Genomic DNA, 24,835 nt, shown 5'->3' on the forward strand with positions numbered 1-24,835 from the left:
CTTTCTGGGCAGGTGTCCATTCCAGCCTAGGCATCCTGCCCTCAGCCTGCACCCTCCAACCCAACCGTTGATCAGGTTCTGACCACATGTCAGACCCTGTTCTAGGTGCCTCACCTGCATCACCTCACATCCTCTGCATATTACAGAAAAGGACACGGGACACAGGCTAAGTGACCTGCCCAAGATCACATAGCAAATAACAAAACGTTAGGATTTGACCCTAAAACTATGACTCTAAAACTGAACTTCGATAGCATAGATCACCTAGGGCTTTCTTCCCCTGGGTCTTCAGAGCACAATCTAAGAAAAACCCCAAACGTGCAAGGAGCTGCCCGAGAAGGCGAACTTGACCGCAGGCAGAGGCCAGAGGAGTGCTGGCAGAATGTGAGGAGGGGAAGGGATGGCTTGGAAGACCTCTGAGGTCTCTGACCTACTGATGAAGGTGGAGTTGGTACAGGGGACTGCTCAGGGGCATGACCCCAAACCACTCGCTTCCTGTCACCCAGCAGGCCCTGAGGCCCACCATGTGAAGTCAGGATGTTCCCAGAAGCCTTTGCAATTTCTCAAAAGGGCAGCCTTAAGCTGCCCCCTTCCCATGGTGATCTGTATTTTAACTGAGATTCTAGACAACCCAAACGGTGCATTTGCAGGCACTGTGACAGGCTGCGGGAAAGTGAGAGCAGGTCCTGCCCACTTGCTCGCATGGTATTAGTTGGGGTGGGGACAACATAGTAGCTCCTCTCTGCCCAGCCCTAAGCTGAGCACTTTGGACCTCACTGAATCCCACTTCCCAGCCCATGGATCTAGGGGCCACTGTTCCATTTTGCAAGACAAAGAGATTAGCACTTAGAGATGGGTAGTGAGTCATCACAGGCACCCAGCCGGGGAAGCCGAGTTGCCGGCTTCCAGCGCCCAGTTCCCTTCCGCTCTGCCAGGCTTGACATCTGCTGGGAATAATGTTCCAAGTCCGGCAGGGAAAAAGAGAGGGGGCAGCTCTGAAATGCAGGAGCTGTGACTTCAATTGGCGACAGGTGGACTGTGATGAGGGCTCTCTGAGGCGGATGTGGTTTGAAGTTTTTGGGGCTTTAGAGAATGAATAGAGCTGCTCAGGCCCTGGTCCCTGGGGCTGGCTTTATCATGAAGGACACAGATTTTATAAATATCTCAGCCCTCACCACGGATCACAATCACGTGTTACGGGGAATTAGCTAGGAGGCAAATGAGGAGGAGGGGGAGGGAGATTTTCAGCTGTGCTGGCAGCCCATTTGGGGATGCAGAGTTCAGGGTCAGAGAGGGCAGGACGAAATGGTTTGTCTATTACCCACAGCTACTGGTCTCCAGGCATCTGAGGCCAAAGCCAAGGTGTGTGTGTGTGGGGGGCGGGGATGAGGGGGCCCGGGGGCAGGTGTTTGAGATAGAACCCTCAGGGCACAATGAGCCAGGAACCACTGGCCTTTAATTTGGAGGGTCAGCTGAGTTTCTAGCAGTAATGGGGGAAGGGGCTGACCCCAACTATTCATGTCCCTTACTGCCAACCATCTGGAGCAAGATCAGAGCTCAGTCTGGGGTCAGGGATCAGAATCAGTCTGAGGCCAGGGTCAGGATTTGGACTGGGATCAAAGTTGGAGCTCAGTATGCACCCAGGGACTCCCCAGGTGGGTACTGCACCTCTTATATCTGAGTCTTACTTAGGGACAAGCCAGCTCTCTTGCAGTGACACAGAGGCCCAGGATCCAGGACCCTGCTCCATCCTGGGGAAGGAGCTATGACGCAGAGAAGTTCAGTTAAGACTAGAGGGAAGGGCAGAGGAGGCATGACCCGCCTACCCTTCCCAGGGCTGCTATTCTGGGCCTCTGTAAGGCAAAAGTGGGAGTTAAATATAAGGACACCACGTGGCAGGTAGTGGATGGTTAATGACCCTGCAGGACGCAAGTCAGAGCCCAGAGCAGGAGCCATGGTGAGTGGGGGTGTTGGTTTCAGGGAACTAGTCTTGGTCAAGGAGGCAGAAGGGTTGGTTTTGAGGCCTGTTGCACCCCTACCTCTCTATGTGCCTTCTCTGGGCCTCAGTATTCCCACCATGGGGAGGGCAGTTTAACTCAAATCTCTAAGTTCCCTTTATCTGTGAGAGGCCATGAACAGATGCTCCTTTTCTAAAAAGGACATGGTAGGGATCTCATGACTTCCACCTTTAATTTCCAGTAGTCAAGTCTTAGCTGGCCTTCGAGGCCTAAGGCAAATACCACTTCCTCCATGAAGCCTCCTCCCAGCTGAAATGCACTGCCACTTGGTCCAGTTTGCACATTTCTGCCATGCAGAAGGGTGGGTCTGGCCCTAGCTGTCTCCCCCACCAGACTGCAAGGCCAAGAGCTCAGGCTCCCCCCTTCTTGGTATCCTGGCCTCTAGGGTCCCACAGTCACAGGCCCCTGAACCTCGGATCCTTTGGAGACTAGAGTTGTAGCAGCCCCCACCATTCCTGTACTTAGTATATGCATGGCACTGAAGACATGGCCACTCTGCACACAACTGAACAATTAATTGTACTCTTTCCTTTCAAGGGCCCTGTGAGTCATGCTACCTCTTGTACCCCGCCTCCCCCGCCCCCCCCCCCCGCCACTTTTTTTGTCTACTAAGAAGCTCTGAGGCAAATACATAGTCTACCTTTAGCAAAGTGTAACTTGAATGATCTCATTTCTATCTTTATTTTCTCTCCTCCTAATTTCTTGTTTCTTTTTCTTACGTACAAAAGGGAATATAAGAAAAAAAAAAGAAGCTAGGAAGGAAAGAAACAAGGGAATGAATGGGGAAATCTTCACAGCTTAGACTCACAGTTGTATATGATAATTACTAGAGTCCACAAAGAGCGAGTGCTTAGCCCATGACACTCTCAGCTAAGCCCATGACTTGGCATTCATTATCTCCTATGATCTCCACCACTCCTCTATGGGAGAGGAGGGCCTGTGTTGTGGATGGGAAAGCAGAGCTTACAGAAAGGAAGTAACCTGCTCTGGATACACGGTGAGACAGAGCTGGAGTTGGGACTTGAACCGCTCTGACTGCCAAACCTGACTCACTACTGTGCTTCCTTGTACCCCGTCCCCCATCCCACGGAGACCTTTGCAAGGTTGCTCACAGTGCAATGAGTGAGAGAGGAAGGCAAGAAGCTACCAGTGTCCAACCCTAGCCAGTTTGGCTCAGTGGATAGAGCATTAGCCCGAGGACTGAAGGGTCCCGGGTTTGATTCTGGTCAAGGGCACGTACCTCGGTTGTAGGCTCGATCCCTGTACAGGAGGCAACCAATCGATGTGTCTCTCTTACATTGATGTTTTTCTCTCTCTGTCTCTCCCCCTCCCTTCCACTCTCTAAAAATCAATGGAAAAAATATCCTCGGGTAAGGATTAACAAAAAGACAAACTGGGGACATAATTTCCATCCATCCACACTGTGGAATATTAGGCAGCCATAATATTGAATGAGGTCTGTCTCTGTGTACTGACCTGGGAAAAAACCTCCATGGGAAATGTGAAAAAAGCAGGCTGCAGATCAACTAGAGTAGGGTTCTATTTATGAGAAAAGCACACAAAATACAACATCATCTTTACAATTGCAGAGAAAAAGATCTGGGAAGATCTGATGACTCACACATTTCCATCTGTAGCCTGGTTCCCTCCCCTGAAATCCGGACTCATGTATCCAATTGTCCTTTCAACATCTCTCCACTTGAACATTGAATAGGCATCTAGAATTTGACATGGCCAAACCTGTGCTCCTGACCCCTCCAACCTGCTCTTCCCACAGTCTCCCCATCTCACTTGATGGTAGCTGCACCCTCCTAATGGATCAATAAATTCAGCCTGACTCCTCTTTGTCATCCCCACAACCAGCCCAGAAGCAAATGCTGCCATCTGAGTTTCTCAGACAGAGGAGGCAATGGTGGTCTTTGCCCTGGCCAGAGCCCACCTAGGTGCTTCTCTCAGTTCTCCTGATGGGTTGGCATGGGACAGCGACCACCACAGGAGTCACAGAGAAGTAACACTCACAGGGACAAGGTCCACAGCTATCGCTTCTTGAGCAATCCCACCATACCTAGGACTTGCCATGCTTTGAGTTATTTACATCTTTCCTTGTCCCAGTGAGGTGGAGGCTCTATTGTCTCCATTTAATGAATGAGGCTCAGAAAGGTTAAGTGACTTTCCCAGAGTCATGCAGCTAATAAGTAGGAGAGCAGGAATTCTACCCAGTGTGTCCCACTCAAACTCAAACACACCATGCTGCCTGCCACTGAAGCCAAGTCCTTGAGGAACACTGGAGGGAACAGAAGTTACTGCGTTTGTGAGTCTGCAGAGAAGAGTTGAGGTGGAAGGGAAATGTCTGCTCTCTGAGGTCAATGAAGGGTTGGCCAAGGAGGAGGGACTTGTGTTCTGTGGGTCCCTGGGGAGGAAGTACATCACAGGGGGACCAACGTCAGCTCAGTGTAAGACAGTAATTTCTAACAACCAGAGCTCCCCTTCCCCCAAAGGAATGGGCTGCCTTGGTTGAAGAGAGTCCCAGCTCCAGAGGTGCCTGACAAAGCATCATGCTATGGATTCCATTCCTGTCAGCAAAGCAGAATGGAAAAAGATAACAGAAAAGGAGAATCAAGAAGCAGGGGAAGGGCTTGCTCCGTCAGATATTAAGCCACATTAGACAGCTGTAGTGGTAGTTCTCAACAGCGGGCAGGCCTGCCCTCCTAGGGTGCCTTTGGAAATGGTGGGGGCATTTCCAGATGTAACAATGACTTTGTGGGCACTGTTCTACTGGCACTGAGTGCAAGGACTGGATCAGGGAAAGTAAAGAATCTATAATGAGCTGGACGGTCTAGGCCAGGACAGAATTGTCCTACCCCTAATGCCTATATGCCTCTGTTGAAAAACAACGAGGAACAGTAATTAGTGTAGAATTGGAATAGACAACAATATCAATGAGACTGAACAGAGTTTCCAGAAATTAGTCCATAAATACATGGGCACTTAAACATAAAGTGGAGATGGCATTTCAAATTGGCGAGAAAAGGATAAAACATTCCATTAAAGCTGCTGGGGCAATAGGCTATCCACATAAAAATAAAATTAGATCCCTACATCATACCACATGCAAAGATAAAATTTCAGATGGATTAAAGACCTCAATGTGAAACATAAAAGAAAAACGAAACTGTGAAATTATTAGAAGGAAATATAGAGTATTTTTATGACCTTGGGTGGGGAAGGCCTTTTTTAACAAGTTGCAAAGAAGTAAAAGCAAATAAAGGGAAAATTATGCTTTACTACACCTAAAATTTAAACTTCTGCATGAAAAAGTCACAAAATTAAAAGATAAGCAACATACTGGGAGAAAATATTTATAACAAACATAACAAGGACTAGTATCCACATATATAAACATCTTTAGCAAATTAAAATAAGAAAAATATAAGTGACCCATAAAAAATTGGGCAAAGTATATGAATTAGGCATTTTGCAGAACAGGGAATTCAGATGACCATTAAATATGTAATGAAGCTCAGCCTCTCTAATAGTTGGGTGATGCTAATGAAAATGAGATGTTTTCGCCCAGCAGATTGGCGAAATTAAAGAGGGATAAATCAACTGATGGTGAGGTGCTGAGGAAATGGGAACTCAGATATATCAATAACAGGAGTGCAAAGTGGCGTAACTGCCTTGGGAGGCAAGTTGGCCGTGCTTATTAAAACAGAAAACCTGCTTCCAGAGAAACACTAACGCATGCTCATAAGGAAGTTCATGGCAACACTACTTATGGTAAAGAAATGGAAATGCCAAATGTCCACCAGCAGGAGAATGGACAAAACGTGGTATTAACATACAAATGGAATACTGCTCAGCAGAAGAAATGAATGAATGATAGCTACACTTGTGCTTGGCTAGATGTAAAAAAACATGAAAAAAGCAAAGTGCAAAGGAAATTAATTTCTTTTTTTTTAAAAAAAACTGACTTTAGCTTTAAAAAATACATATATATATATTGATTTCACAGAGGAAGGGAGAGGAAGGGAGAGATAGAAACATCAATGATGAGAGAGAATCATCTATCCGCTGCCTCCTGTACGCCTCACACTGGGGATCGAGCATGCAACCCTGGCATGTGCCCTGACTGGAAATTGAACCATGACCTCCTGGTTCATAGGTTGATGCTCAACCGCTGAGCCATGCCGGCCAGGCAGAAATTAATTTTCATGATAAAATTTATGGAAGAAAACTGTTCAAATGATACCCCTAAGCTTGGGTTTGTGAAAGTTCCCTCTACCTGGAAAGCCTTTCAGCATTTCCTTCCCTTCCCTCCTTCCTTACTTTTCCCCCTCCACCCCTCCCACCTGTCTCCCTCATTTCCTTCCTTCCTTCCTTCCTTCCTTCCTTCCTTCCTTCCTTCCTTCCTTCCTCCCCTCCCTCCCTCCCTTCCTCCCCTCCCTCCCTCCCTCCCTCCCTCCCTCCCTCCCTCCCTTCCTCCCTCCCTCCCTTCCTCCCTCCCTCACTCTCTCCCTTCCTGCCTCCCTCCCTTAGACATGCTTGTTCTGTGTTGATGGGTGCTGGAGATGAGGCCAAGGCCACAAGTTGTATCCTTGCCATGAAAAGCATTCCACTATGATTCCAGCCCCAGAATGACTCTTGACCCTGGCCCCAGACTAAGCCCTCACCTCAGACCCCGTATCACATTGTCTCTCAGGGTCTGTGACATGGAGATGACCTGTGTCCTGCTGGTTGCACGGGCTGCTGAAAACGTCACAGGAGAGTGTGCACGAGGCAGGCTTGTTTTGTAAGGTGCATGTGGGAGGGGTGGGTGCTACGGCTGATGGCAGCCTCAGCCGAGGAGGTTGCTGGTGGTGCTAAGTTGCCTTCCTTTCCCCCTGTTCTTCTCCATCACCTGCCATTTCCCCTCTTTCCTTCTTCATTTTGTTTTACTGTCAGGCCTTGAAGCTAGGGTAAGGTGTGGGGAGGGTGCAGCCAAATCTCTGGGCCCCAGAGCTAAGGCCCCCTGGGCTGAGCTAGGGAGTCAGATCTCAGAGGCCATAGGTGATCATAGGAGCAGGTGGCCTCTTCCTCCCCAAAGCCAAAGAGCTGCCAAGGGGGAGTAGTCATGATCACGTCCAGGGCCTCAGATGGTCACAATAGGACCCTGGAAAGAGGGTGGTCCAGGACAGCCCAATTGGGCATGACAGCAGCCCTGTGGGCTGCATTAAGCTTGGAGCTGTGAGGTAGCTGGTGGGGGAACAGCCCTGGCCGCTGATCCCCACAGGGACACTTGGCTCTGCAGCTCACGACTGTCTGCTTGGAGGAATGTCTGTTAGCAGGGGTGCCAGGTGCTGCCCCAGCCTGATGGTCACCCCCACTGGGAATGGAACTGGTGCTCAGGGTGGCATTTTTAGGCCCTTCTTCTCCATGCATACCTTCTGATACTTGCTCTGCCACCTTTGGCGGGGGGCGGGGGGGGTCTTCCCTACCTTCTCTGGGTCTTATTTCTATAAACAACAACTAACCTGGCAGCTCTTTCCCACCCACTGTCTCTTCTGATCCTCAAAGCTACCCTGTAAGGCAGTGATGACAGTGCCCTTCTGCTGGAGATGGGAAAATAGGCCCAGGGAGGGTGAGTGACTTATCTGAGGCCAGGCAGCTCACAGATGGCAGATCCGGGCTTTGAATTCCAGGCCTCTTTAACAACTAGTCCCTGTTTGTGACACAACACTAATTCTCACCTCCCTGGAGCCTAGGCCAGTGGTGAGGGGAGTGTGGTGTTGCCACAGACCCGGGAGAAGAGATGCTAAAGGCAACCAAATCCAGTCTGTGTCCTGCTACCAAATCGATGCCCCCAGCAGGTCACACCCCTTCTCTGGGCCACACCAGGTGATTCCAGCCTGATGTTCAAGTCTGTGGATTCTAGTCTTTAAGGCTTTTCTCAACGCCCTCACTTTCTAGCTAAGTAACATTGGGAAGTCTCTCCTCTCTCCTTCCACATCTGTAACATGGAACCAGTTACTCTTCCCACTGGGCTCATGGAGGTAGACTGACTAGATATGTCAAGTGCCCAGCACAGGGCCTGGATCATAGCAGGTGCTCAGAAAAGAAGCATTCCCTTCTTTTCCATACCACTCCTGAGCTGCACACCCCCTCTCAGATCTGGCTCAAATTTCACACCTTCCAGGAAACCTCATGAGATTCTAAGAGCATATCTTTAACAATCGACACCCCACCCCTGCATCAGTTTACAAAGCCTGGGTCTCATCCATTCATTTGTGTAATGGTACCAACAACCTTCCTGTTAAGACTGAGGAAACTGAGGCTAGAGAGAAACAGTGTGGCCAGGTTACTTAAATTCTTTAAGCTTCCTTTTGCTTATATCTAAAACAGGGATCATATGAGTACCTTGCCTGTAGGTAGATGCTAAGAAATAAAATGCATAATGCATAAATCGTTCTTAAAATGGTGCCTGGTAGACAATAGCACGGGCCAGAACCCTATCTTGGATACTGCTTGGATTTGCTCAATGCCAGGGCCATAGCCTCTGACCTCCCAGTTGGTCCCCCAAAACCCTGAGTCCTGGAAAGGATTCATGAGAACTCTGAAGACAGAACAATGGATAGCGTCCCAGGAGGTTGGGATGAGGCCAAACTCTCTCTTCAGCACCACGGACAACACCCCTGCCCTCAGTCGACTGGGCTACTTCACCTGTCAGCACCCAAACAGCCCAACACCAAGGTCAGTGTCAAACCCCCTCCTTCCAGGCTGGGGGTAGGAGGGCACTGAAAGCCTCTATTTCCCAGCTAGTTACCTGCTCGGCGATTTGTAAGGCCCAGAGCGGGCTACTTCTATTTCTATTTCCATTTGCAGTTTTTTATTACAAAGGCCTGTTTTCTTGTTTCTCCCCCAGCAATTGAGGTGCCTCAGGGAGGCTTTCTGGGGGTACTATATTGGGAACCCTCCCCCCCCCCAGGCCAGGTAAGCCTCCCAAGCCTTCTCTCTCTCTCTCTCTTTTTTTTTTTAAATATATTTTATTGATTTTTACAGACAGGAAGGGAGAGGGATAGAAAGTTAGAAACATCGATGAGAGAGAAACATCGATCAGCTGCCTCCTGCACACCCCCTACTGGGGATGTGCCCGCAACCAAGGTACATGCCCTTGACTGGAATCGAACCTGGGACCCTTCAGTCTGCAGGCCGACGCTCTATCCACTGAGCCAAACCAGCTAGAGCCCAAGCTTTCTCTTTTTTCACTCCTGGACTCATTCCAGACACAAGTAGTGAATGCTACTGGGCAGAGTGTCATGGCCAAGAGTGGCAGCAAGGGCCAGGCCCACTGCCACCTCATCTCAAGGGCTGGGCTCACTGCCCTGTTCTCAAGACATTGACTAAAGAGGAAAAGCACTTCTGAGCCTTCAGCCTGTCCCACACCATCACTCATCCTTGCGGTCATCTTTTATTGCCCCTCACCCACTGATGAAAGCTAGATTCCTGCCCTGACCGCCTCCATCTCTGACGCCGCTGGCTGCCTTTGTGGTCTCACGGCAAACTCCTTGAGCTGCTTCTTCAAGGACTCCCAGGGCTTTTGTTCAGGGCCCCCCCAGCAAAACTAGCAACTCAGTACTTCTGAGACAGCAGAAGGGGAAGACAGGCACACAAGAACACCAGTGTCTTCCTCTGAGAAATGGGAACAAGGCCACCTCCTCAGAGTTGTGATAAAATGAGATTGTGTGTCCAGCACCAAGCCTGGCACATAATAGGGGCTCAGTAAATGCTTATTCCGTCCTCCCAGCAATGAAAATACAACAATGACAATGATGATCACTACTCATGTTGAATGCCTATTATGTGCCAGGTGCTAGGTCAAGGTCTTCAGGGGTAGCAAAGGCAGGAGTGAATCTTTGAGTTTCTCCTACTAAGTATAAGTGCCAAAAGGGCAGGGGCTGCCTCTGTCATGTCTCCAGGACTGTATGCAGTTCCAAGAACATCAGCTGTGCTTGCTGAATGAATGAGGGAGGGAGTGAATGCAGGTAGAACAGTATAATACAGGCAGCCACTAATGATTGAGAGGTTGCTCTATTCCAGGTGCTAAATGCTTCATGCACATTAATTATCTTGTAGAATCTTCCCAACAGCCCTTGTGAGGTGGACAAGGGGACCCTGCTAGCCATTCTTTCCTTTTGCCTAATTAACAGAAGTGCCCAGTCAGAAATACTCATTTCACTCACTTTCCTTGCGGCTAAGGTGGTCATGTGACCACACCTGGCAAGTGAGATGTAGGCAGAAGTCCACTGAATGGGGCTTCTAGAAAATCTATTGTTTTCCTGTTAAGAAGAGGAGATGCAGAGAGCATGCCGTCTTTACTTTCTTTGTCCTGCCTGGAGTTCAGACACAATATTTGGAGGTGAAGCAGCCATTTTGTAGCCATGAGAACGAAAGATACGTGCTAAGGATGGCAGGGATTTGGGCCCTTGATCACCTGCTCTGGCCCAGGCCTGTCTGCCTCTGGGATCCTTGTTACAGGAGAAGAATAAGCTCCTGGGTGTTTATATCACTGTTACTTTTTTCTTCTGTTACATGCAGACAAATGTGATTCCAACTGATTCAGTATTATAACAAGTGAGGCTCAGAGGGGTCAAGTGATTTTTCCCAAGGGCACACAACAGGTGGACAATCTGAATTGGCCTCTGGGTTTAATGCAGATAAGTGCCTCAGCCTGAGCTCACTCTGTCATGTGTGTGCTGTCAGTCCTGCCTGCAGTTCCAGGCAGTGAGGAGGCCCTCCCCACACCCAGCACTTGGCTCTCCTCTAAGACTCTTCCTGAGCTCTGGGGTCTGGCTCTAAGTCCGCCCAGCGCCTCCTCTCTTACTTGACTCCACCTCCATCTACACACAGGTCCAGATCCTCCCTTGAAAATTGCCTGTTTCAAGCCTCAGGATTCTGTTCAGATCGTTACCCGCTCTGCTCTACCTGAACCACAATCCCCACTAACTGCCTGCAAGCGTGCACAGCAGGCTTTCAATCTTTGCAGACAGATCTGGTTCCCAGCTCTTCCTCACCAGGGTCCTGCACCCATCACCAGAATGACCTTCCTCAAGAGCAGTCGGACTGGCCCGGGCATTCTAGGGCCCCAGGATCATGCTCCTGCCACCTTCCCAGGGAATTTAAGGGAATGTGCTCTTGCTGTTCCATCTGCTCCCCACCTTTTACCCCAATCCGTATTTGTAGGATCAGCTCCAACTTGAGGTCACACAGAGGTCCCCTCTGACCGTCCAGTACCCACTACCACCATCCCATGCCACTCTCTCTCTCAGCCCCTGGATCTCTTTGAGTACAACCAAGAATCTTGTTATGTGTGTGTATGGGACTGGCCAACTATACTCTACCCTGGACATGGCAGCCTCTGTATGTCCTTATTCTTGCATTTCTGCCTCTGGTTACTCCTACCTGAGCTAACTCTGAGCTAATCACTGTTTGCATGTCTGTCATTTACACCCTTCCTGGTCACCAGAACCAGAGCTTCTTGAGGGCAGGAAACAAGCCCATCTTTCCCATCAATCCCCCAGTGCCTGGCATGAGGCCCGCTGCTCAGGTTCAATCAGGAGGTGCTGAATGAAGCTCAAACTCACTTCCCGCTCCTCCCCTCCACCCACTTTCTACTCCAGCCAAATATAACAACTCAAGCTTCCCTGAACCCTCCTATTGCAGTCGGTGCCCAGAGCCTCCCCCAACTCTGCCTCTAGCCAGGCCTTCCTCTCTCTCCCATCCATCAAAACCAAGCTGTTCTGTGTCTCATGTCCTCAGGATATGGCTTCATATCTCAGCACCAACAGAATTCAAGCAGATGGGCATTCCAGACTCCCGCGGGGGTGAATGAAACTTTGGGACAGAGAATGTGTTGTGAGTGTGTGTGTGTGTGTGTGTGCATGCGCGCACGTGTGTGTGTGTGTGTGTGTGTGTGTGTGTGTGTGTGTGTGGGACTGGCCAACTATACTCTACCCTGGACATGGCAGACTCTTTATGTCCTTATTCTTGCATTTCTGCCTCTGGTTACTCCTATTTGAGCTAATTCTGAAATGTCTCAGCATTCCCTAAGTAGCTATAGCTGTAAGAAAGGAGAAGAGAATAACACTAATATTTACTGAGCCCCTATCATGTGTCAGGCATTGTTCTTAGCCAAATAATAATAATGACAATGATGAGGGTGACAGTAATAGTGGCTAGGATTTGTTTAACACTCAGCATGAGCCAGACACCATCCTAAGGGCTTTTAATCAGACAGATTCTATTATCACCCCATTTTACAGATAATGAAAAAGAGGCTCAGAGAGGTGGAGCCACCTGCCCAAGGTCACAGAGACGTAAGCAGCCTTGGGCTCAGGTCTCTAATCCAAAATCTGCTCCTCTGCCAAGTGGCTCAGGGCAATGCCCAGGTTCTTGGTCTTAGGGGGAGGGAGGAGGAGACATGGCTTCCTCTTGCAAACTCCTTCCTCTGAAGGCAAAGCTGGAGGCCACGACTCCCTGACCAGAAGCTCTCCTGGGAGAAGGTTTGGCTGGTAAGACTTACCCTAATCTGCAAGGCTGTGGGACAGCACTCCAGCCCCCAGAGGAAGTCGCGGGGTAGACGGGAGTCAAGTGAGCCTGGGCTCCGCTTCCCCAGTAAGGCTGAAGATTTTCCCAAAAGCCGTGGCCAAATTTATCTGCCAATCCCCCAATGAGCTGATTCCAGCGTCTGTCTGGAAATGTCAGCCTGTGTGGTTGGAGGAACGCAGGGAGAGTTTTCCTCTAAATAGCAGGAAGCATATGGGAGGCGGATGGCACCCGCCACCCCAACCTGCCAACTCTCGCTCAAGCAAGAGCTAAAAGGGGCCCAGAGGTTCTGGAATTCCTACCACCTCCAGGGAGGTTGGGGGGGGGGCATTTGGAGACAGAGACCGTGGCAATGAGAAGGGCAGAGAGGGGTCCTGAGGGGCAGGCAGGCAGCAGCACCTGACTGAGAGATGAGCACCCCGAGGCCCTCAGATGAAAGTAACACATGGAAGAATTTAGCATAACATCAGTAGTGGTTATAACCACCGCTACTCACGGAGCACTTGTTATGAACTAAATTTGGGTTAAGCACCTTATTTGAACGATTTCACTTAAACTTTGCAACCAACTCTAAGATAGGGGCTGCTATTTTTCCCATATTACAGATGAGAAAACTGGGGCTCAGAGGAGGAAAAACATGAAATTTGACTCTCTGGGCTAGAAAGGACCTTCCAGATCCTCAGCTGAATCACCAATGCTCTACAGACTTTTCTGTCAAGTTGTGATGCAGCTGTTGCTTAAATACTCCAAGTGATGGGGAGCTCACCACCATCCATTAGTAATGAGCAATTTGTATCCAAAATGTTTTCCTAATCGAAGCTAGAATCTTTCCCCAGAGCTTTCCCCTCAGGTCTGAGTGCCAGGCCCACACCAGCCTTCCTTCACAGAGACAGAGAGGCAGGGAAGGGAGCAAGGCCCCTCAAGGTCTCTGGTTTCCCCTCTGCAGGTGGCACACCCCAGTTCCCTTGGCCACTTCTGCACCGATGACCATGGTAACCAGTCACTTACTGTGTGCCAGGCACCGTGCAAAGCCTGCCCAATACACAGCCCCCTCTGACCCTCCTCACAAACCCTGGCAAGATACTGTCATCACCCCATTTTACAGACGAGCAAACAGGCTCCATGAGGAGCAGACACTTGCCCCAGTCATTCGATGGGGACACGGGTACCTGGAGGTCTCACTGGGCTGCTGCTCTACGTCGGTCTCACTGGGCTGCTGCTCTACATCTCCTGACAGCTGAAGAGGCCCCTGCTGGCCCTACCTGCGAACCCTCTCACTGACACTGACCCAGCCTTTGCCAGGATTCATCTGGATGCTGGTCCACAGGGCACCCAAATCCACACCAATCCCCTCCCAGCATCAAACTTAACCCTCCCTCTCCCCTTCTGCAGCACCCACTCAGTCCCCAAGTCCTGTTAAATCTCCCTGCTAAACACCCCTCTGCACCATTCCTGGGTCCTGCCCACTGTCATCCCAGCTGTCACCAGTCCAATGAAGAGCCTTTCTAACACTCAGGTCTGCCCTGCCTTTGGTCCCTTCTACTGCAAGGATCTAATGCAATCTCCGCGCCCCCCCTCCCCCGCCCGGCCCCAGGCCCAATAGTTGAGGTCTTCCAAGCTTTGTCCTGGGCTGATCTCTCCGACCTCCAAGCCCTGTGGCCTAAGAGTTTAGCAGGAGGCAGGTGAGATCTTTCCGGAGCCCAGGTCCTCTACCTGGTTCACCCTTCCCGGTTGCTTCTTCTGGAGAACTCTTACTCATCCTTTAAAACTCTGCTCGCAGGGACAGAATCAATTGATCTGGCCCGAAGATCTCTGAGTGATCGGCACCTCCCTCTGACTTGCCATAGATCACTTGCTTCCCTGATGGAGATGCCTCTCTCTTTGGCTGAACTGTGAACTCCCCTAGCAGGGGCTGCTCTAATGCATCTCCATAGCACGGCACCTGGCTCATGGTAGGTGCTAATAAATGTTTGTGGAAAGTGAGAATAAATGATTAAATGGGGACCCTGGGGCACGATGAAGTATTAGAGATGACCCATAAAACATGGCTCGTGCATGTCCCAGCTTTGATGGATCAGAAACAAAAAATGCTGCTGTCAAAATAAAGTCACAAAACATTTGATTCATGAGGATTTTGCTGGCTGCCTCCAAATTTACAAGGGTGTCAGGGGGATGATCTGAGATGGTTGGAGCGTCCAGAAGAAAGCTGCCTAAGTCTGAGTAGGTGAAGTAATCAGGGCTCCCCTGAAGGGTGGGAGGAGGTGAGCAGGAGGGCCAGGGAGTGGGCAGGGGTGGAAGAGACTGGGTCCCTGTTCCAGACCTGCCTCTAATTTGCTCTGTATGGCTGTAGAGGAGGCTCGGCAGCGCTGAGCCACAGTTTCTAGTTTGTAAATGTAAAGGGCATTTGGAAAACTGATTGACACAGGTGTGTGTCCAAAGGCCTAAACACTCCCTCTGCTGTCAGGCTGATGTGACTCTGCCCTCCCCTCTCCATTCAAGCTCCCAGCAGGGTATGCAGTCACCCAGGGCTTCTTGGTCTTGGAACAATGCGGCCTGAAAAGGCAGGCTCCTGCCAGATCCCCTGGAAGGTCATTTTGGGGAGAGACCTCAGTGGCACGTGAGTGGGAAGTGTTCCAGGTGTGCCTCAGGCAGTGGCAGGATTGTAGACTTGATTGGATGAAGGAGCTTTCTAATCAGAGGTGGAAGGAATAGAAAGTGAGCTCCCCATCTCTGAGGGTGTGCAAGCAATGGCTGGACACCTTGGGATTAGAAATTCTGATCCATGGTAGAAAATAATTTACACCAGTGGATATCAAAGGGCCCTTTGAGGGACCACTGGGTCTTTTCTCTCCTTACCCACATGGGGCCTTGACCTGACCCCTCCAAGGTTACGCTCTCAGTACCAGTCAGATTGAGCTTGCTGACATGTCCCTTCTCCCACAACATCCCTCAAAGACTCCCCACTGCCTTCAGGATCAAATCCAAACTCTTATCTTGGCATTCAAAGCCCTTGTGGTCTGGACCTGCTGCTGCTCATCCACTGGATGTTCCCCCAACATACACTCTTGACATATTTCACCTGCAACCTGGTCTTTCCATACTCTTCTTGGCTACTCAGCTTAGGTGTCACCTCCTCCAGGAAGACTTCCTTGCTCCCATTCTGGCCTTTGTGCATATACCCACATTGCAGACAAATCATCTATGGGTCCCTCCTGCTCCCCTCAAAACTGCAAGACCTTTGAGGGCCAGGACAGCTCCCTGTCGGCCCAGCATGGGCTCTGACATAGAGGGCCAACGTCTCCTGAGCTGGACTGGCACTTCAGAGATTCTGATTTTGAGAGTCCAAAGCTGCCTCAGTGAGCTTCTGAATATAAGATCTGTGCTCAGGACTCTTTTCTATCGGTACATCGCTTTTTTCTGATTATGAAAGTCACGCATCTTGGGAAATTCAGATCAGTACAGGAGGCGAATCTGCTGTGTTTAGCCAATGTTTGGCCTATTTGGGCTACAGCACACATTTTTGTTTGGGGGCGCTATCCTTTCTACTCTCCACTGGTGAGGTTCTGGTGGTGTTGACTCCATCCCCAGCTGGGAGGTGGTGTATCGGCCCAGGCTTCCAACCAGAGCAATTGACTGAGGGGTGGGCACACCTCCAAATTTGACCAATCAATGCCGAGATTCAATTTTGAGACTTTATTTGGGCTACCTGGGAAGAAGTCTTGCATATTCCTCTGGGCAGGCATCTTATGTCTGTACAAAAGAGCCCTATAAGAACATGGGGACATTGGCCTTGCTGGGTGGCTCAGTGGTTGGAAAGGCATCTCACACACCAAAAGGTGGCAAGTTCAATTCCCTGTCAGGGCACATACCTAGGTTGCAGGTTTGATCCCTGGTTGGGACACATACGGGAGGCAACCAATCAATGTTTCTCTCTGACATCAACATTTTTCTCTCTCTCTTTCTCGCCTTTCCTCTCTCTCTAAAATCAATAAGAACATATCCTCAGATGAGGATTAAAAAACAACAACAACAAAAAGAACACGGGAACAACCCAGAGGAAGCAGAGATGAGAAATGGTGAGAGAAATTGGGTCCCGGTAAAGGGTCTGAGCCCCTGGATCCAGCTGAGTCTGAAGTCATTACCTCTGAACTTTACAGTTACAAGCCAATACATTTCATTTTTGTTTAAATCCTTTTGGGCTGGGTTTGTTGTCACTTGTACTTGGAAAATACCTGAATGATACAAGCAAAAATAAAAACAGAGCTTGTCCATATCTCACCATCCAGAGGCAATCCTTATGAACAATGTGATGGTTTTCCTTCTGGGTGCTTCTCTTGGCAGGACATGCATATATTTGTATATTTTTTTCCCCCTTAAAAACCCAAGATTGTAAAATACTTACCGTTTTGTATCCTCCTACTTTTCCCTCAACAATGCGCCACAGACATGTTTCCATGTCTGAGAACGCCATTGCCTGGCCGGCCCATAATTTATTTAACCATCTCTTGCTGGCAGATAATTGGGCAGTTTCTAATTTATCACTATCATCAAGAAAGTGCAGTGAACTTACTTGTAAAATGCATAGGTTTACTCTTGCTGGATTATGTATGACTAAGATTCCATATTCCAAGAGTTTGACTTCACCAGTGTAAGTTTCTCTGTCTGCGTTTTAAGATTCTGTGTCCATAGGTAGTATCTTTCTTCCTGGGCAGGTTTAGTGGTTATCAAAAACAAGATATAAACACAACAAAAACAAGCAAATATAGGGCCAGGATGTTCCCAGAACAGCATCTCTGGTGAGAGTGCTCATTCCCAATCCTTAGGAAGCAGCAGTTCAGGCCCACATACAGTTGCAGAGGAGGTAGCTGGGGCTCAGGGCTCAGGGGTTGGGGGTGGTGCTGGTCTGGGGTCCAGCTGGCTGTGTATGCCCAGCTAAGTGGTCCACCTTCCTGGGCCTCATCCCCCAACTGGGTCTGACTCTCAGAGGTGAGCCTGTGGGACCAGTCAGCACCGAGAGCCCAGGCAGGACATGATGAGCACAGAGTAGGTGGCACCTTTGGCGGGCACGGTGGTGACAGCAGCCGCCGCCAGTGACCCAGCACTGAGACTGTTCCAGCCCTCTACGTGTTTTAACTCACTGAAGCCCCATAACCACCCACTGGCATTCTTGTCTCTGTTTCACGGAAGGGAAAATTCAGCATCAGAGAGAGCGAGTGACTTACCCAAGGTCACACAGCCATGAAGTAGTAGAGTTGAGGTATGGCCCAGATCTGCTGATTCCCCAGCCCACATCTTATCTCATTTCATTGGAGAACTGCTCCAGGCAGGACTGGGGAAGTCCTAAAACCCCCTGTTTGCTTTTCCAAGACCTAACACTGAGGAAAATCTCCAAACCCAGAAAAGGATTAAGAAGACAATGCAGATCTCCCAGGTCTCCATGCCCCACATAGTTCTTACAAAAAATGATATCTGTTTTATAACCTCCTCTTTTTCAACTCTGTAACACACTGTGAAGTTCTTTCTGCAACAGGAAGTTTAGATCCGTGGCCCCATTTCTAATAGCTGCAGTGGGTGCCACTGTATGGCTGCAGTAAATGAATGTGACTAGTCCCCTGGTGATAGACAATTGGGTTCCCAATTGTCCTACTATCAGCAATGCTGCCAGGAGCACTCTCCAGCACAGCTAACTCCCTGTCACCCTTCAGGTCCCAGCTCAAATGCTTCCTCCTTAGAGAAGCCATCTTGAATCGTTCCATGCCATGCAGGGCCCCCTACCCTGTTCATCTGTATAACGTCACCATGCCAACGTCCCTCGCTGCCATGAGGGAGTCTCTGTTTATTCAGCTTATTTGTTTGGGTGACTGTATAATATCTGTGTCTGCCCAAGGCTGTGTGGATCGAGGGCCAGGAAGTTCCCCACAAAGGGCAGGGTTCCTCCATTTGTTCCTCAGACCTGTGTCACTGCCTCTTGCATTTTTAAGGCTTAGGAGGCCAGGCAGGTAGCTATGACTATAGGCAGCAGATGAGGCATCTGGGAGTCTGCCAAGGGATCAGAGCAGAGCATTTAGCCGTTTGAAGGATAGGAGTGAGTCATCCCTGGGGCCAGGGCAGGGGAGAAGGCCAGGGCATAACCAGGAATCATTCACTGTAAAAAGCAGTCATCCAGGTGAGATGGGGTCAGACCCAACCTCTGAACTAATTGTATGTGGCCTGAACTGCTGTTTCCTAAGGGCCTACTATGGGCTAAGCATGTGCATTATCTTCCTTAATCTTCAGAACAACCCTGTTGAGGTCAGTGGTATTAACGCCATTTTACAGATGAGGGAACTAAGGCTTCGAAAGAGGAAATGACCAGCCCAAGGCCACACGGCCAGTAAGTGGGGGGCTTCTCTGCCAGCTCTCCCAGGCTCCAGCACCCCGTGTGTCTCCTGTGTGTGTGTGGCAGGCACTGCTCGGTGCTGGGGTCCCAGCAGGGCAGGCACCCGGCCTGGAAGCTTCAAGCAGTTCTAAGGCAGATCTCTGGGTCCCTGAACTGGTGCTGGGGACGTGGCCTGGAGGGTGGCATGGCAGAGGGTGTCTCTAAGCCCTGAAACAGGACACCTGCTCTGCAGACGGGGCACCGGCCCCCGTGGCATTCCTGCATCCCCAAGATATCTATTGAGTGCTAGTCGATGCCCCTCACAGAGCACACAGCCTTGGGCAGACACATTAACCATTATTGTTATAGCCAATTTTTAGCCTTTTTGCTGTGGCATATAATGCATAGAGAAAAGTACATAAAACAGGAATGCTTACTGAATGAATTGTCATGAAACCACCTCCTGGGTCAATAAATAGAACAGTGTCACAGAAACCACTCCTGAGCCCCGTCCCAATCCTTATAGCAGGGGGGTGGGAACCTTTTTCTGCCCAGGGCCATTTGGATATTTGTAACATCATTCACTTAATATAAATTTATGTTGCTATGAGGAAAGCTCCTAGATTTATTGAATTTCAAGTCCCGCCTGCAGCTGCCTTGGCAGGGCCAGACCAAATGATTCTGCAGGCCTTATACAGCCCACAGGCCAGAGGTTCCCCACCCCTGCCTTATAGCCTATTTTCTCCACAAAAATAATCAATTTTTTACTGTTATAGTGCTATTATTATTACTATTATTGATAACCATAAGCAAATTTAAAAATGCAGTAGGGCTACTCTGCACTGACTGAGCCAGGCTCCCAGACTCCTGGCTCCCTCTGTCCTGAGCACGGAGACTCCCCATCCAATTTCCCGACTTGGGCTTTGGCTGTTCTTTAAATAACTAGCTTGTTAGCAAAATAGCAGCAGTAACACCTCCCTCGCTGCCGCCCAGGCCTCCATCTTTCCTCACAATGCTGACGGCTGCTCCCCCAGCTCGTGCCAAGGAATCCCGTTCTCCGTCACAGGGCCACTCATGCCAGGGCTGCCAGCTATGCTGTGTTCTCAGTGGCCACATCCTGCCCCTCTGGCTGTGCCTGGCTTGGGGGTCAGAGGTGGACACTCTGTTTAACTGAGATGATGAAGAAAAGGAAGCACTTAGTGAAACGCCAGGCACATAGTAATTGCTCAAGAAATGCTCGACGTTATTCAGGTGGCTCCTGTTACACATCTAGTTCCTGGAGAGAACATGCAGGGACTGGGGCACAGCCAGGAGAATTTGCAAATGATTAAATCCCACAGACACTCACAGCTCTCAGATTGAGATGTCATCACTTCTTTTCCCACAACAGCTTCTCAGCCAAATGCGACGGCTGTCTGCAGTCCCTACAATAAGCTAAGGGACAGATCAGGGGAGCTGGGTCGGGGGCAGCTAATTAATAGGGCTCTTTTCATGGTTATTAATAATAAGGCTGGCACCACACAAGTGCGCTCCTTGTCCTTGAAGAAGCACTTCTACTTACATTATCTACAGCGAACTTCACATGCTTTTTTATTATCCTATAACATTTGCATATGATACATATTTACAAGTCTTTTTCCTTCTCATAACCATCCCATCAAGGAGGCTGGGCAGCTGTTGGCAGATGAGAGAATAGAGACCAGAGGGGTTGGCCACCCTGCTGAAGGCCTGAGCTCATGGCATGCTCTCTGGGGTCAGCAGGGACCAGCAGCTAAAAGGCCACTGGGCTCAGGGTTCCTGATGATGTCTAGTGGAGGGAAGTGACATCTAGGAGTTCCTTCCTTCCACAACTATTGACTGTGTACCCACTATATGCTGGGTACCTGGCTGTCCAGTAGGGGATGAAGCAGTTTATTGCTCACCCTTGGGGTGCAGAGGCCACATGAACAGGCAGATAATAAACCAACTGCCCCATGTAGTGCTGGCTGGTGGCTGGTGACCCTCATTTGAACTATGGCATCCTTGTCTGTGACCTAGACTCGTTGTGCCTGCGTGGCCCGGGAGGTGGCAGTAGGTTGAGGTGCAGGAACATGGCGAGTGTCAGGTGCTGTGCTGGCACTGAATGGGGGTATGTTCTCGGGATCATCGTTGTGGGAAAGATGACAGGACCAGGCTTGGGGTGTAGCCAGGGGTGGGTGGCACAACCTCAGACGGATGGTCAGAGAGACTGCGGGGCCCTGCACCTCATCCTGTGTTGGGGTCAGTCCAGGTGGGAACTGGAGGAATGTGGGTAGAACAGACTGGAGGGGCAGGAACAACAGGGATTCCCAAGATTCAGGAACTCTGATGGCTTCGCCTCGGCCCCAGCAAGGCTCACCCCTCTCCTTCCCTTCCTGAGCCTGTGTCACCAACTGCCCAGCCCCTTGGGTGTGGCAAGGGCTGGCCTTTGAGGTAGAGAGAGCTGGGCTCGCTGTGCATCCTCAGGCAAGTGGCTTCCCCTCTCTGAGGCTGTTTTCTCTATGAAAAGGAAACCATCACCATGTCCACCTATTGGGTTGTTGGGAGGACTGGACAGATAAGCAGTTAAATCATAAACAGAGCTCATATTGAGATCCCCTCACCAGCATGTGGGTGTCACTAGGTGGGAAAGCTGGGCATTTCCCAACTGTGCCAAGCACGGGTGGGCGGGTGAGCAGCCCTGATTCTGTGTGCCCAGACCGGCGGACGCAGTTACTTACCAATCAGAGGACTACGTGCAGAGGAAAAACAGGAACCAGTGGGGAACCAGCAGGCGTCACCTCAGGAGCGGGCACTGGACCGAGGGCTGGCACACACATCCCTCCAGGTACTCAATCAGAGGCAGCAACCAGTGTGGGACAGGGCCCTCCAGTGCTGGGAGTGACCAAGTTCTTACTGCCTGGCAGCTGGCAGATGGGGAGGCACCAGTGCCTGCAGAGATGGGGGAGAAGGTCAATTAGGAGGTGCCTGGTGTAATTTCTCCACCCTGAGAGCCTTTGACGGGTCCTGGGACAATGGGATGGACACACCATGCAGCAATCATAAAAACCCGTGTCTGTACAACACTACATTTTTCTAAGTACTCTGGTATCCCGGCTCATGTGGGCCCCACATTCTTTTTCAGAGGCGTATTTGCATGTCATGCATATTTATGATGCCTTTCTTACCACCCACAGAATCCCCACAGCAGCCAAATCCCCACAGCAGCCGGGAAGCTTGGTTTCAACGGCTCTGATACTCTTTGTCTTGCTTCTCCCTCATTTTCTCTGAATAGGGGCAGTCAGGAAAGCCAAACAGTCCTGAGTTCAAATCCCAGCTCAGCCCTTCACTTGCTGAATGACACTGGGCAGGCAGCTGTCTTATTCTGAGCCTCAGTTTCCTCACTTGTCAAATGGTATTAAGAGTGCCTCCTCTGCCCTGGCTGGGTGGCTCGGTTGGTTGGAGCATCGTTCCATACACCAAAAGGTTGCAGTTCGATTCTCGGTCAGAGCACATAACCAGGTTATGGATTTGATCTCTGGTCGGGGTGTGTATGGGAGACAACCAATTGATGTTTCTCTCTCCCTTCCTCTCTTTAAAATCAAGAAACATATCCTTGGGTGAGGACTTAAAAAAAAAAAAAAAAGAGTGCCTTCTCTGAGGGCTCCTGTGAGGATTAAAAAAATAATGCAAGTAGAATACCTGGCACAGAGTAGAGGCTCTGTCCCTGTCCCTGCACTCAGAGCAGGAGGCCTTTCATTGCATCACCCCCCTCCATCACTTCCCACATAACACATCTTGTGCAAGAGGCGAAGGGAAGCCAGGTGTCCCTCTCCACCCACTTCTCCTGAACAGGTGCCACCGCTACTGCTTGGATCTTTAAATCAGCAGGGACCCAGTCCTCCCGGGAGAAGGAAAGGGCTCCTCCATTCCATAACCTCCTCCCAGGAGCCTCTGGGCTGCCTTGGAGGCCTCAGTGGCATCCCCCCTCCCTCCACCCTTTCATTCTACAGGTGGAGAAACTGAGACACAATGAAAACCAATTCTGTGGGGGCACGGAATCTAAGAGGTTGGGCCAGGATCTGAACGCAGGCTTCTACCTCTCAGTCGTGAGAGGGGACGTACAGGGGTCAGTACACAGGAGGAAAACGGAGAAAGGGGACATCAGTGGTGGGGGCGGGTCATCTTTCTCTCCTGGTCATGCCTGGGCCCTGGGAAGCCCCCACATCTCTAACTGCCTGTATCTGCACCTACTCTTTGCCAAGCCCTTAACAAGCTTGACAGCATTTCCTTTCCCCACAGCCCTACAAGGTTACCACTATTTCTCAAAGGCAGAACCAGGCTCAGGGAGTTTCAGTAGTTACCAATGGGCACACACATTGAGGAAGAGGCAGAGCATCTAATTCCAAGACCTGGCACTTAACCCTTGCCTCCCCCAGAGGAAGATCACCAACCAAGACAAAGAGGCATAACCGTCTGGATGAAAAGTGGTTAAGTAGCAAGAAAAGAAAATACCCAACTCCCCAAATTCTGAATTAGTGGACACAAATTCTTAAAGGTGCATTAAGATTTCAAGATGCACCTCGGGCATGAAATTGCCAAGGCATGAAAATCCAGGGCTTAGAAGGATGCTTCCCAACCAAGTTGTCACTTTTAGCAAAAATCAGTCAGAGCCCAAAGCTGAAGGAAAAGAGGTGACAGCAGAGGAGGCACCTGTGCAGGACAGCGGGGCAGTGGCCATGATCTGGGGGTTCCAAGACCTGTCTTGGAGTCGCCCTCTTCCTTGCTGAGGGACCGGAATTCCCCACACAAGACAGTCTCTTGCATCCCTGTCAGCACTGATGGCGTTTAGATTGCGGAACTTCCAACATGGATGACCGTCGAGAATATTATGTGAAGTGAAAGAAGACCACATAGTGTATGATTTCACTTCTAGGAAATGTCTAGAACAGGCAACTCTGAGGGACAGAAAGTAGATGAGTGGTTGCCAGGGGGGGTGGGGGGGACTGGGAGGGGATGACAGCTACGATGTTTGCGGTTTCCTTTAGGGATAATGAAAATGTTCCAAAATGGACCATGGTGATAGGTACACAACTCTGTGAACATACTAAAAACCACTGAGCTGTACACGTTAAATGCATAAATTACATGGTATGTGAATTATATCTCAAAAAAGCTGTTACAACAACCCAACACTAAAAAAAGAAAAGATTCTTTGACTTCCAAATGGGTAGCTGTTCTCTGGGAGTCTGCAGTCCTCCCAGAGTTCTCCTGCTATGGCCTAGGAATCCAGGGAGTATTTTCCATCAAGCCTCCATGTCCCCCCTGACCCTCTATCCCGAGGCCTTTGCACTCCACATTTACCCCCTCCCTGACCTCCCAACTAGGTCCGGTTACTGGCTCCTACGGTCCCTCGGTTTCTCCTTCTGGCCACCTATCGTGCTGATGTGAGGAAAGCATTTCCATGATCACTGGTTGACCCTGCCTCCTCCATCAGACTGGGAGCTCCATGACGGCAGGGATCACCGTCCCTTGTCATCATTGTCAACACGTAGCGCAGTGCCTGGCATAGAGGAGGTGCTCAGAAATGGTTGCTGATCGAAGGAATGAGTCGAAATTCCAAACCCTGTGACGCACACTTGGCTTCTGGCCCTGGCTCCACCACGTTCTGGCCAAGTGATAACTGGGCAAGTCAAGTAACCTGAGAGTCTCAGTGTCTACCTCAGGGAGTAGCCAGGGGATTAAAAGGGATAATGGCCATGGAAAGTACTTTATGAAATGGCTCCTCCCATAGCCGCCCCCATCTTAGTTGATGGAACCCCCTCCTTCCAGTCACTCAGGCCCAAATCCTGGAGTCATCCTTGATGCCTCTCTTTCCCTCACC

The 24,835-nt window shown here is 50.0% G+C and overlaps 1 protein-coding gene across 3 annotated transcripts in view; it reads right to left on the reverse strand.

The window, feature by feature from the left end:
• DLGAP4 (DLG associated protein 4) overlaps window positions 1-24,835 on the reverse strand; it is a 179,694-nt gene that overhangs the window by 101,801 nt on the left and 53,058 nt on the right. For 2 of the 3 annotated variants that reach the window (XM_080683322.1, XM_080683324.1), the window contains exon 2: window positions 21,693-21,903. The gene's annotated coding sequence lies outside the window, so the exon portion shown is untranslated. Of the gene's footprint in view, window positions 1-21,692; window positions 21,904-24,835 lie in introns of those variants that run through there. The other variant, XM_080683325.1, reaches the window with a different exon arrangement.

This window comes from Plecotus auritus, assembly GCF_963455305.1.
Source record: "Plecotus auritus genome assembly, chromosome: 8".
NCBI lineage: Eukaryota > Metazoa > Chordata > Mammalia > Chiroptera > Vespertilionidae > Plecotus > Plecotus auritus.